This window comes from Phycodurus eques, chromosome 4, assembly GCF_024500275.1.
Source record: "Phycodurus eques isolate BA_2022a chromosome 4, UOR_Pequ_1.1, whole genome shotgun sequence".
Lineage (NCBI taxonomy): Eukaryota > Metazoa > Chordata > Actinopteri > Syngnathiformes > Syngnathidae > Phycodurus > Phycodurus eques.
The window spans coordinates 33,670,439-33,683,645 of NC_084528.1; the positions used below are offsets into that span (position 1 = coordinate 33,670,439).

At 41.5% G+C, this 13,207-nt stretch overlaps 1 protein-coding gene across 1 annotated transcript in view; it reads right to left on the reverse strand.

Annotated features, from left to right (window-relative positions):
* Positions 1 to 8,752, reverse strand: part of esr2b (estrogen receptor 2b) — a 38,834-nt gene extending 30,082 nt beyond the window's left edge. The window contains 1 exon segment of the mRNA XM_061675440.1: positions 8,510 to 8,752. The gene's annotated coding sequence lies outside the window, so the exon portion shown is untranslated.
* Between the last annotated feature and the right edge of the window lie 4,455 nt (positions 8,753 to 13,207).

Consider the following 13,207-nt stretch of genomic DNA (forward strand, 5'->3'; position numbering starts at 1 on the left):
CAATATAAATTTAATTCTTAAATTTGATCGGACATGTTCTATTCTTGCTGCATTTCGTTCCTGCATATGTTTATTCATGTATAGCTGTCACACCCCTGCTGGTGATGATTTCAGTGTCAACTGCGTGTTTTTAGAATATTTATTCCTTCCACTATTTATTAATTATGTTGAGTTGATATTTCTCAATGCCTGCTGTTGCAAATATTTTGTACTGTAAATCCATCCATGTGCTTTAGCAGCGGTTCTCGACTTTTGCCACTCTGTGGACTGTGTTTTTGCATTTTCCAATTGTCGCAAGCCCCTTATAGAAGTTTAAAACAATAAAGGACATGCACTGTCAAAATATAACCCTTGGAAACATGTATATCTTATTTTAAAAATTTAACTACACATGCTTCCATGTTCCAAGTGCCTTTCAGAGCACTAAATAACTGAGGATGAATGTGACAACTGAATGAACAAGGAATATAGTAAAATTAAATAGCTAAATATGCGTAAGCAACTTCCGCATAAGACAAAACTGGTCGAGGTACTTCCGGTTCAGCAGACTGCGGCAAAGCATTTGAAGGAACTTTAAACATCCACTATGTCTTTTGTTAAACAGATGTCACCACAAAGCCACCAAAGATGACAATATACATGTTTAGGCTTTGTTTGTGTTTACATATGTTATATCATATTTGTATGAATAAATTATATGTTGTACATGTATTTAACTTTACGCCCAAGACACCAGCCATAAAGAAAATATTTGGTTTCCTAACCATCATGCCTGTAGTTATGCTCGTTATCGCAGCATACACTGAATGTCCGCAAACCTGTTTTCTTTTTTTTTTTAAAGATCTTTATTTAGATATAGAGTGGAACCTTGATAAAACGGACCCCGATATAACGGATATTGAATAAAATGGACAGTCAGAGCTGAACAATGTGTCCAAAAATAGTTTCCATTGGTCACTTAAACGGCCATTGACAAAGTCAACGTCAAGTCTATTGAGGTTCCACTGCACAACAAATCAATACACAATTCACAAAAAATGCAAAACAGTGCAGGAGTTCACAAAATGCCACACAACAACCATTCTGCTCTGGTCACGTGACGTTCAGCTGCATGGCCTTGCAGAATGGTGGATCTGTATGCCTGTTGTGCTGGAACAGTTCAAATACTCCCTCTGCTTATTTTTTTATTATTCTGATGATTATTGAAAAGGCAGCCAGACAGAAAAGGGTTTTAGGGGACAGACAGAGGGACAGAGTGGACGAAGGGAATAGGGCTGCGAACCACAGCAGAACAATAGTCAGACAATCTAGTGTAGCTATTTGAGCACAAGTAACATTACAGCAGTCAAATCCTGTTCTTATTGGAGGGGGGCATGCAATAACTAATCAAGAGAACAAGATGAGAGAGGACAGAAAAGGGCAGGACAGGATGTGGGAAATGAGCGAGGCGGTGCTACTGACAAGTTGTGCGGTGGGATTCTTTTTTAGTGTCGAAACACCAATAAGAACCTGTGAGTTGATATGTTAGTATAACCTGTGTTGTTATTAGTGGTCCCAGTACAAGCAATTAAAGCCTATAGCATGTCTATAGAATGTATTACTGAATGAACACCATATCACATGCATGTTAGTCAACTGGTGTACGGGGTTGCAGAGCCGGCACATTGAGGAAGGGTGGGGTTCACCATTTTAATGAAACGTGACCCATTGTTCTTAAAGTTATCCATTTGCTTATTACATTTGGCCGAGATATTTTCGAGTGTCATATACTCTATGACAAGATTTTGCCAGTGGTAAATGCTGGTAGCTTGTTTATGTCATGGGTGTGTGTTATGGTTGCTGTCTTCCCCCCCCCCCCCCCCCCGTCTCGTACACACCTGCTCCTGAGAGCATCTTCCCCACCTGTGCCTCGTTTACCCAAATTACCCCTTGTATTTAACCTCGTGTCTCATTCTTTCTGGTCGCCAGTTCGTTGTACCTTGTTGTCGTGTTCCAGCATTCCCTGTTTCCACGTCACAGACTCACAGTAAGACTAGACCCTGTTCCGATTATCGACCTCGCCTTTTTGCCTCACGTTTTTAGATACTGTTGCCTTTTTTGGATCGCCTGCCTGTGTATCGATCTCTGCCTGTATATTAAACCTCTCTTTTTGAAACTGTCCATTTGTTTTGGAGTCGTGCATTTTTGGGTCCTATCCTCTATTCCGTTCATGACAGTTTATTGTTCCAATTTAACAATATTGTTTTTTTCAGCGATTGCTAGAATTACAGGTTTTGGTTGAGCATGTTTATTTGGAGGATCTATACTTTTTAAATCACCCAGCAGACAAAGATTAGGATTAATCAGAATCCTACAGTTCAAAACTGAGGAAAGTTTCTGTGAAACTAGTGACCAGAAGTGCTGGACGGGTGTACGAAGCCAAAGGGCATGAAAATAAGTGTTCTGGAGCATTTTCAGTACAATGAGTGCATTTTGAACATCCAATTTTATGCATACCATCTTGCATCACGTCTGATCTACTGATTACTTTGAACTGGATTAGCTGTAAATGACTTTTTTTTTTTTTTTTTTTTTTTTTTTTGTCATTGAGAATGTATTTCTACAGATTTCTGCCCAGTAGACACTGAGTCTTTTTCCCATTTTGCGATTGGTAAATGTATTTAATTAGTACTTGAGATTAATTAGTATACTTTTGAAAGGAGTTTATTGTTTTGCGGGAGTAGTTCTATTATTTTCTGAACAAAAACGGGTAGTTCTAGAGTATTCACGTGTGTTGAGAATCTTTTTAGGATCGTTGTTCTTACTTTACACCTAAATCTTTTTAGAAAAGTCTCTAACCCAAAGTAATAGTTTCTCACACACAACTGTTGAAGTAATGTAGTCCAAATAAAGTGAAGTCCGACCTCATTTTTTTACTACCTGTCTGCGACCCATCCATAGTGGGTCCGCGACCCACTTCTGGGTCCCGACCCACCAGTTGAGTATCCCTCTCCTACAACACTGTGCGCTGGACCCAATGCCTGCTGACTGGGCAAGCGAGAGGCAGGGTACGCCCTCAACTCAACTCTGCTTCATTTGGACAGGACAATGAACCTTCATAAAACACAATGACCTAAATGCATTCAAACATAACTACTAACTTAATAATAACTAAAAGCAAACACAATACACGTTTAGTAATAAAAAAAAATAAATATATATATATATATAATTAGTGATCACGTTTGGTTTGTGACGAGCCAATTATTTCAGTTGACATTTAAAGATGATGGTGGGCTGGACTGGTTGGCAGCCAATTGCACGGCATGTACATGTATAGCATTTTTATATTTAATAATTATTTTTATTTACTGCGACAGTCCACTTTGCTCCTGTATAATTCGCAACTTCCACACTGAGGGACTAACAAGGGCTTATTCTATTCTAGTCCGTGTCTTCACAAAAGATCACAGATAATCTGGAGATGTTATTGTGTATCTGACAAAGCAAGCCTGCAGTGGTAGAAATTGAAGCTAAAACTGAAATCATGTTTCAAGAAGAAAAAGAAAAGTAAGTGCCTTACTTGCGGACAGGGCAGCGCCGCACAACTCAAACGTTCGCCCATGGAAGAGCCGACAGATTTTCACTTGTTGTTGTGAAGGCGTCGACACATTGAGCTTTGGACGTTCAGACGCCGCTCGTGCCACACGCACGGCGGGCACATAGCAAGGGGTTAAAGGTCATGGGACTCATTGATTTCCACTGTTGCCGCCAGACAAGCTAAACCTTGGGAATCATTCACTCATTCCCGAATCCATAGATTTGGATTTTCTGTGTTCGTTTTAGTCAACGATATAGTCCATTGTATAAAACCCCTTTATAGTGATTAGGGAGTCGGGAATGAGTGAATAATTCTGAACGTACTCATTCTCAATCCCCTAATGACTACGTAGGGATTTTTAGATGACTTTTTAGGGAACTATCTAGGTCGATATCACTACAAGCTGGAAAATAAATGCTAATTTGTCTTGCATCTTTCTTATGCCTACATATCCCTGTCTGTATGTCACCGGGCTTTTCCACGCCACGACAACAAGGAGCTCGAAAGCGGCCACGCCAGCGTGACGCCCCGGTTAGCATGCCAGCTGTCAAGTCAGACTTTATTAAAAAATATATATCCCCCCCACTCCTGGTGCTTCCACCTTCCTCTACATGCCATACGCGCACTCACGGCTGACAACGAGATGCTTTAAAGCGGCCACGCCAGCGGACTATCCGAAGGGAAGATGCGATTTGGGGAGTAGGCGTAGCTAAAGCCCGCCGCAGACAGAGTAATGTGGCCGAACCCGAATGAACTCTTGCGCAGTGTGTGGGTTTCGACACCTCTTTTCGTGAGCGGCCGATGGTCGGCCACTGGTTTTGCAGTGTCGCATTGTCACAGATGTAACAGCCAATTAGAATGCACATAAGCGTTCACATGTAAAAAATTAATTTCTGGCTTTTAACATGCGAGAGAAAGCCAGCCACCGCCAACCCAAATACAGTATATAAAGTAGGGCTGGGTGATATGGCAAAAAAATTTATTAATTAAAAAAGATCCCGATTGATTTTTTCAGTCTCGATTATTATCACGATTCATTTTTATATTGTTTTTAAATGTTTTCAAATAGCCAGAACTATTTGTACTGAAAACTGAAGAAGCTAGAGAGTAGTTCAACATATTATTAATGCCTTTTGTTAGCAACACTCCTGACAGTCGATTTTTTAAAACAGTAACCCCAATATGAAATTAGCATACTAAGCAAATAAGGAAAATAAAATAAAAATACAGAAAAATATAAGAAAAAAATCTTTACTCAACAGTGCAATGAATGTAGAAAAATCTAACAACAGTGCACTAGTTTGAAGTCCTGAGGTACAAAATTGAAAAGTAACAAACAGCCCCCTGGGGAATAAGGAAGACAACTTGGCTTGTAAACATGATCATTCTCCAGTTATCATGTCACATAGCTTATTAACATTATTGCTACTTTAAACTCTGCATCATCTTTAATAACAATACAGGTGAACTAGTATTGCCATTTTACAAATCACCTGAATAATGATGACACAATTGACTGTTTGTTGCCTTAGAGTGCGCCACAGGCTGTACTGACTGCATTCACATTTTTGTTTTCCACATAATCATTTGGGTGGTACTTCTTCAAGTGAATAAACACAGTATTGCCTGTTTTTGAGGGCGCCGACATACCTTCCACATCGGCTAGTTAATAGCATTGTTCCACGTCGCTTTGGAGACACCGCCACACAACCGACGATGGGACCTCGCGGAGCCGAGCTGCCGCCTCCGTCGTCAGTCCGGAACAGGGGCGAGGAGAGGGCGACGACGCGGCGGTGTTAGGGTTAGGACGGCTGAGTCGGACGGGGAGTCTCGAATTCGGTACAGGACGGGCCAGCCGAGGAGGCGTGGTTTCCTTTTACTCCCAAAATTTGCAAACAGAAGTGGAGCAGGGAAAGGACGACTCTATTGGCTTTTGTCACGCACATTCCCACCATGTTAGATCAAGGAAATATGCACACATCTGATCACAGAGATTGACGGGAAATTTATTATGATCTCTGATCGCAATCATTGAATCGCAAGCCCTAATATAAAGAATACATACAGTATATTGTGTTTTACAACAACTATATTTTTCATTTAGAATGTATATAATGGATGAAATAGTGAAGCTTGCAGTCTCTGTTGCCAAAATCCACACAAAGGATGTATTTAGTGCACCGGGTACAGTCAGTGAATGGGAGCACAGCAGCATCTCAAAATATCCCGGCCCCCCATCCTTTATTCCCGCTCACTTCCTCTCTTTATGGCAACCTGCCTTTTCCTTGACAATCACACAAAGTTTTTATGCTTTCATAAAAGTCATACGAGACCATATAGCGTACGTGGAACCTCCAAATATGATACTAGGTCGCAGTTTTCCGTCGCAGCGTCAAATCGCTCAACGTGCGGCTGGGAGTTGCCGACTGTTTTTTTTTGCAATGGTCCAATCCGGTCGTGTTCGGCCTCGTTGCGCAGTGTGTGGTGGGCCAAACTGCACGTCGCAATGGCGCCACATAACAGCTGATGCCAACAAAGGCACTCAGTTGTTATATACTGTAGCGGGGAGGAGGGGCGGGCGACTCATGCCAGGGGACCAAGTGCGTCACCTGGCCCCGTTATAGCCACACCTCCAAAAAAAATGGAAAACCGAAGAGAGGACAACAGTTTAACGAGATACTCCACAATTCAGTCCTACATGGTTGTCACTCTTGAAACCTCTTTTCAGCAATTCTCTCAAACATGCATGCATCAAATATGCGCATGCAGTGATTCGGGAGTGGGGAATGATGACGCAGTCGCTGCGTTTGAAATCCTTCACCATTCCCCACTCCCAAATCACCAGAATGTGCTGAAACCATTCACCGAGGACTCCCTAACCACTCAAATGGGATTTTTGCTGGACTTTTTTGTTAACTGCCTATAGCCATAATAAGTGGAATCAAAATAAGAGCAGTCATCTTCTGTCTTGCAACAAGAACCTAAACGGGCATCAGCCTTTTTCAAAGGTTAACGACGCCATTTTCTCACCACAAACAAAATACACGTTTGGCTTCATCTTGACGCCCTCGGTGGCCAAAAGGAGAAAAAATAAAGTCATCTCGTGCCGCATATCTTTCAAAATGGGTAGCGCTCTTGACACAGAAGCCAAAAGTTAGCAAATCAAGAACAAACAGTGCCAGAAAGAAGAACGTGGGCAGACGCGTGGGGGTTGATGTGAAGAAGGGAGAGTCTATGTTTGGCGTCACTTTTGCGGGGGCGGGAACGAGGAATTGTTGAGCGACGGCGGCCTTGACGAAGTTAGACTGGAATGTCTTTTATCGAGACGCCAGACCGACGCGGAAGAGGATGCGCCAAACCAACACCCCCCACTTCCCTCCATCCTACCTTGCACACACATCCGCGCGTGTGCAGACAGTCCTAAAACTCCCCCACGCGGCTTTTTACCGGCTGGAAACACAGGCTTATTATTTTTGTGACGAGCTTCTCAAGGACAGGCCTGATGACTTCTTGGCGAGGGTCCGCCCCCAGCTGCGGCAGTGGATAGATTAAGTAAGCCATCATAAATAAACATCCCATAATCAAAACATTGGAATGGAATTGAAAACGGGTCAAATGTTTTCAACTTTTGCATGAAACAAAAAGAAAAATGATTTTGTGCCTTTACAGTGGATGATCGAAAGCTGCCGAACTTCCACAAAAACACCAAAAACGTCAACATCATCTTTCTTGCCAAATACATTTCTTACATCTCTTTATTAATATGATTAAAAGTAGTAGTATTGTTTTTATTAATTATACGGAAGTATTGAAATTAGAAGGCAATGCCATTTGTCACATTTTGACTAGCGATGCAACAATTAATCAATTAATGGACAACTAATCAATTATCAAATTAACAGACTACTATTTAGATAATTTTATATCGTTCCGATCTCATTCAACTTCAAATTGTCCAAATCCTCAGAATTTCATCCTCTCAACAGTAAATATTGTCCAATTTCTGTCATCCTCCATGAAAGCTGCCTGATTGTTTTTTCAAAATAAAACATTTGGCAACATCTGATTTGACTTTGGAAAACAATAATCAACATTTTGGCCAATTTTCTGAAAGATGTTACGGACCAAATCAGGAACTGAATCATTATCAATTATTCAACTTGATATAATGTCCTGTTTTTGAATAAAGGGAAGCAAATACAAAAATGTTTCGTATCCGATTCATCGATCAATCGAAAAAATAATTGGCAGACAATCTGGGACCTCGTTTGGACGTGAGGTCACGCGTGACCTTCGTCAGACAATCAGCAACCTTGTTTGTGCGTTCGTCAATGACGTCATTCAAATCTGCCGTCAATGTTGGATTAAAAAATTATCTTGTGATTCCACGGTCAAAACTGTCTCGTGCGCCATGAAAACGACTCGATTTCAATCAACGCTTCAAATGAAACATTTCATAAAAACACAACTTTCATTTGTCTTTTTCCTGGAACACTTTTATGAGTTTATCTGAGCTGATCGAGGCGTGGAAACGAACACATTAACACGCAATGTACACAACGACACGGTGTTCACAACACGTAAATGTACACAACACAGTCTCCACAACACACGATGTATAAAACAGTGTACATAACGACACAAAATGTACACAACTCACAGTGCTAACAACAACACACAGTGTACACAACGAAAAAACACAATGTACACAACAACACACGACGTACCCAACAACTCAGTGTACAGAACAACACACGATGTTCACAACACCACAAGTGTACTGCAGGGGAGAAGGGTTATCATGTGAAAGATTGCTCAAGATCACCGAATTCCATTTGTAGATTTGACCTGATAACTTTTGCATTTATTCCACTTTTGAAGTGTCACGTGACCACGACAAGCGTCAAGGCAACTTTGTCAATCACCAACCTGTCATTCAAACTGCCAAAGTGAGCTGAAGATGCTGAGCCGCTCGTCGAGTTTTCGTGCGGGAACAAAACACAACAAAATGTTTTTTTTAAATGTATTTTTTTTTTAAATAAAATTTAAAAAAAGAGAAAAAGAAAAAAAGGCAAAGTGGACAAAGCGCGCGCACGACAGCAAAAAAATATTTCCCAGGTGTGGAATCTTGTCCTCCTCGCGAGCAACAAGTCGTCTTCTTCTTTCTCCGCGGCGAGCAGCTTTTTTTTTTTTTTTTTTCATCAGCCCGACTTGCTGACGTCACGAAGAAGCACGTCCCTACCCGGAAGAGCTGCCTGCCTGCTCGGAGTGCGCGTGCGCGTGGAGGCGAAGGCGCGGCGGAGGCACGCGACCTTTGACCCAGAAGTGATGGCTCTTTTTGTTTGGTTTGGAACTTTAAAGTTCAAGAAGAAAAAAAAACAAGGACAAAGGGACAACACGACTGATGACAACAACACAACACAACAAACACTTCATTCACAAACACAAGTACTTAAAAAAAAGATTACATTACGTTTTTGGGCAATGCGCACATACATGACTCAATATCAAAAGACATGAAGAGATCCTTGCAGCGGATTTCACAGAAAGCTCATGTTTCATCTATAGTCCAGAACATAAAATAAAACAAAACAAAACATTTCGTCGTTAGCCGAATAGCGTCTTTGTCTATGGCATTTTAAAATTATTTTCACATCAAAAAATACCCAATTGGTGTTTTTCTATATGACCATCGGTACGGTGGCCCTGAAGTGGAAAACACAACAGCAAATAAAAACCACAACAACAAATAACTAAAGGCAACAGCAAGTTAAAAAAACACAACAGCAAATAACTAAACACAGCGGCAAATACAAAAAATAACAGCAAATAAAAAACACAAAAACAAACAACTAATCACAGCGGCAAATTAAAAAACACAACAGCAAATTAAAAAACACAACAGCAAATAACTAATCACAACAACAAGTAACTAAACACACCACCAAAAGAAAAAACACGACATTAATCTACGGGAAGAGTTTAGTACTGGTTGGGGAAAATACTCATCGCTGATTGGACGAGAAGGACGACTTGATTGGATGCTTTGACCAGAAAGCCGTCTGGCGTGAGCATTACAGGTGATTCAAACGTAGGTGGTGTTATGAAATAACATTTTGACACATCCCATCTGACTTTGTGGCTCTGCATTACATAACTCCCACAACGCTTCCTGCACGTTCGACCACATCGAGGTTCGATCCCACGCTTCCACCGTTTCACGTATTGGGAGGCAAATGGCCGGGATGCTAACTTTTGAGGATTGGGAAATTGGGTTTCTTAACATACATCCACAGACAGAGGTCATGGTCTTTGGTGGCACTTCTTTGAACAACCCCATTTGATTTGGGTCCCTTAGCGCAATATTAAAAGTCCATCATTAACAACATGGGTGTAAAAGTGGACACTGATCTTAAGTTTAACACCCAAATTTGAGCCGTGGTTAAACGTAGATTTTTCCAGTTAAGGCAGCTAGAAAAAATCAAACCGGTCCTTCAGAAATGGCACTTTGAAATAGTAATCCACACCTTTGTGACCACTCGGCTGGATTACTGCAATGCACTATATATGGGGGTCAGTGGGTCCTCCATTGCTCATCTGCAACTCGTTCCGAATGCTGCGGTTTGTCTTTTAACTGGCACAAGAAAGTATGAGCATACATCACCTATTTTAGCTTCACTCCACTGGCTGCGTCTTCGTTTTAAGGTACATTTTTTAATTATTTTATTTGCTTTTAAAGCCTTGAATGGCCTTGCGCCATCGTACCTTTCTGAGCTCCAGCATCCCAACATTCCCAGCTGCTCTCTTGGGTCAGCTCCTGACAGAGCCCAGAGCCAGACTTAAACTTAGAGGTGAACGAGCGTTTGCTGTTGCAGCTCCAAAACTGTGGAATGTTTTGCCACTCCACATCAGACAAGCCTCATCTTTGTCTCATTTTAAATCCTGGCTGAAAACCCATCTTTTTTCCCTGACTTTGAACACCAGTTAGCGTGTCTGATGTGATGTATATGTGTTGTGTGAGCAGTGCATTTTATTTTATGTAGATTTTACATACTTCATTTTATGTAGTTTTTATCTCATTTTATTTTATTTTATTGTTTTTATCCTTATTTTGTATTTTTTGCTGTGTTTTTATTGCATTGTACAGCACTTTGGGAACCTTGTTTTTGTTTAAATTGTGCTATATAAATAAAGTGGATTGGATCGGGGCGGCATGGTGGCCGACTGGTTAGAGCGTCAGCCTCACAGTTCTGAGGACCCGGGTTCAATCCCCGCCCCCATCTGTGTGGAGTTTGCATGTTCTCCCCGTGCTTGCGTGGGTTTTCTCCGGGCACTCCGGTTTCCTCCCACATCCCAAAAACATGCATTAATTGGAGACTCTAAATTGCCCATAGGCATGAGTGTGAGTGCGAATGGTTGTTTGTTTCTATGTGCCCTGCGATTGGCTGGCAACCAGTTCAGGGTGTACCCCGCCTCCTGCCCGATGACAGCTGGGATAGGCTCCAACACGCCCGCGACCCGCGTGAGGAGAAGCGGCTCAGAAAATGGATGGATGGATTGGATTGGAAATAAGTATGTGCTCACTGACAACACATTTAAAAGTGGTTGGGCTGTACAAAAGGTGTCTTCCAATCAAGTCGTCCCTATCGTCCAATCTCCCTCACCAGTACCTACCTCTTCCTTGTAGGTTTGTCCAATCAGCGATCAGTCTTATCCCCAACCAGTACCTACCTTTTCCGGTAGCTTAATGTCGTTGTGTTTTTTCATTTGCTGTTGTGTTTAGTAACTTGTTGTGATTAGATATTTGCTGTTTTGTTTTTTAATTTGCCGTTGTGTTTAGGTATTTGCTGTTGTTTATATATTTTCTGTTGTGTTCACTCATTTGCTGTTGTGATTAGTTATTTTTTGTTGTGTTTTTTAATTTGCCATTGTGTTTAGTTGTTTAATGTTGTGTTTTGTGCCCTGCCACTGACTCGCGACCAGTTCAGGGTGTAGTCCGCCTTTCGCCCCAAGTCAGATGAGATAGGGTTAGCCAGCGCCACGTGACCCTAACCAGGATAAGCAGTGTTTCTGAGCCGCTTCTCCTCACTAGGGTCGCGGGCGTGCTGGAGCCTATCCCAGCTGGGCAGGAGGCGGGGTACAGGGCACATACAAACAAACAACCATTCACACTCACATTCACACCTACGGGGAATTTAGAGTCTCCAATTAATGCATGTTTTTGGGATGTGGGAGGAAACCGGAGTGCCCGGAGAAAACCCACGCAGGCACGGGGAGAACATGCAAACTCCACACAGGCGGCACCGGGGATTGAACCCAGGTCCTCAGAACTGTGAGGCTGACGCTCTAACCAGTCGTCCACCGTGCCGCCTGGATGGATGTTGTTTTTTTTAATTTGCTGTTGTCTTTTTTAATTTGCCCTTGTGATTAGTTATTTGCTGTTGTGTTTTGCACTTCAGGGCCACCGTACGTCGGTCAACTGGGTCAAGATAATCCGCAAAGTTTGAATTGAGGCAACTGCTCTCTTCTTGTTTGTTGAATTTGATTAGATTTTTTTTTTCTTTGTTTTCCAAAAATGACTTGGGCAATATGATGATATATATAAAAAAATTGGGGTACACAACAACTAATGCAGACTCATAAAATATACAATGTGTCACAGAGAAAATGGTCCAAACAAACAGTGCGAGGATAATGACAATATAAAAGCCAAAGAAAATACCAAGTTTACAGACTGAATTTAAACATCAACCATGCTAATGCAGAGTTTCAGAGAATTTAGAATTACAAAGAATATTTTTGAAATACAAGTGATGATAATTTACTGCTGCTTTTTCTTTTAATTTTCAATTGCATTTTTCTTTTGGCTGCCATTTTGTCTTCCTTGACCATTTATGAGTGAATAAAAGCTTTTGGAATTTTTTTTATTGACACCGTAAGTGTGTGGCAAAAGTGTTAAACAAACAACAAACGAACAAACATTTGTGCAAATAGTCCCAAACGTTATCCTTTTCTACAACACAATCACACAAAAACAAACAAACACATTTTGACACAAATTAGATTTTTTTTTTTTTTTAAAAGTAACTCTGAAGACTACACTTTTCATTTTGTATGTATTGACCTCCGTCGTTGTTTATTTACATGAAGCAGAAAATAATTAAAGTCATCGTTTGAATTTGAAAGGATTGACAAATTGACCTGAGATTGTGGGGCGACCAGTCCAGGGTGTCAACTGGGATTGGTTCCAACTCACCTGCAATGAGGGTTCGCTCCAAACAACATGGATGGACCAAGGAGGAAGAAGAAACTTGGATTTCTATATTTTTCCCTTTAGATGATTTGCACAGGGCGGCACGGAGGCCGACTGGTTAGCACGTCTGCCTCACAGTTCTGAGGACCCCAGTTCAAATCCAGCTTCGCCTGTGTGGAGTTTTGCATATTCTTCCCGTGCCTGCGTGGTTTTTTCTCCGGGTACTGCGGTTTCCTCCCACATCTGAAAAACATGCATGGTAGGTTAATTGAAAACTCGAAATTGCCTGTAGGTGTGAGTGTGAGTGCAAATATTTGTTTTGTTTCTATATGCCATGCGTTCGGCTGGTGACCAGTTCAGGGTGTACCCTGCCA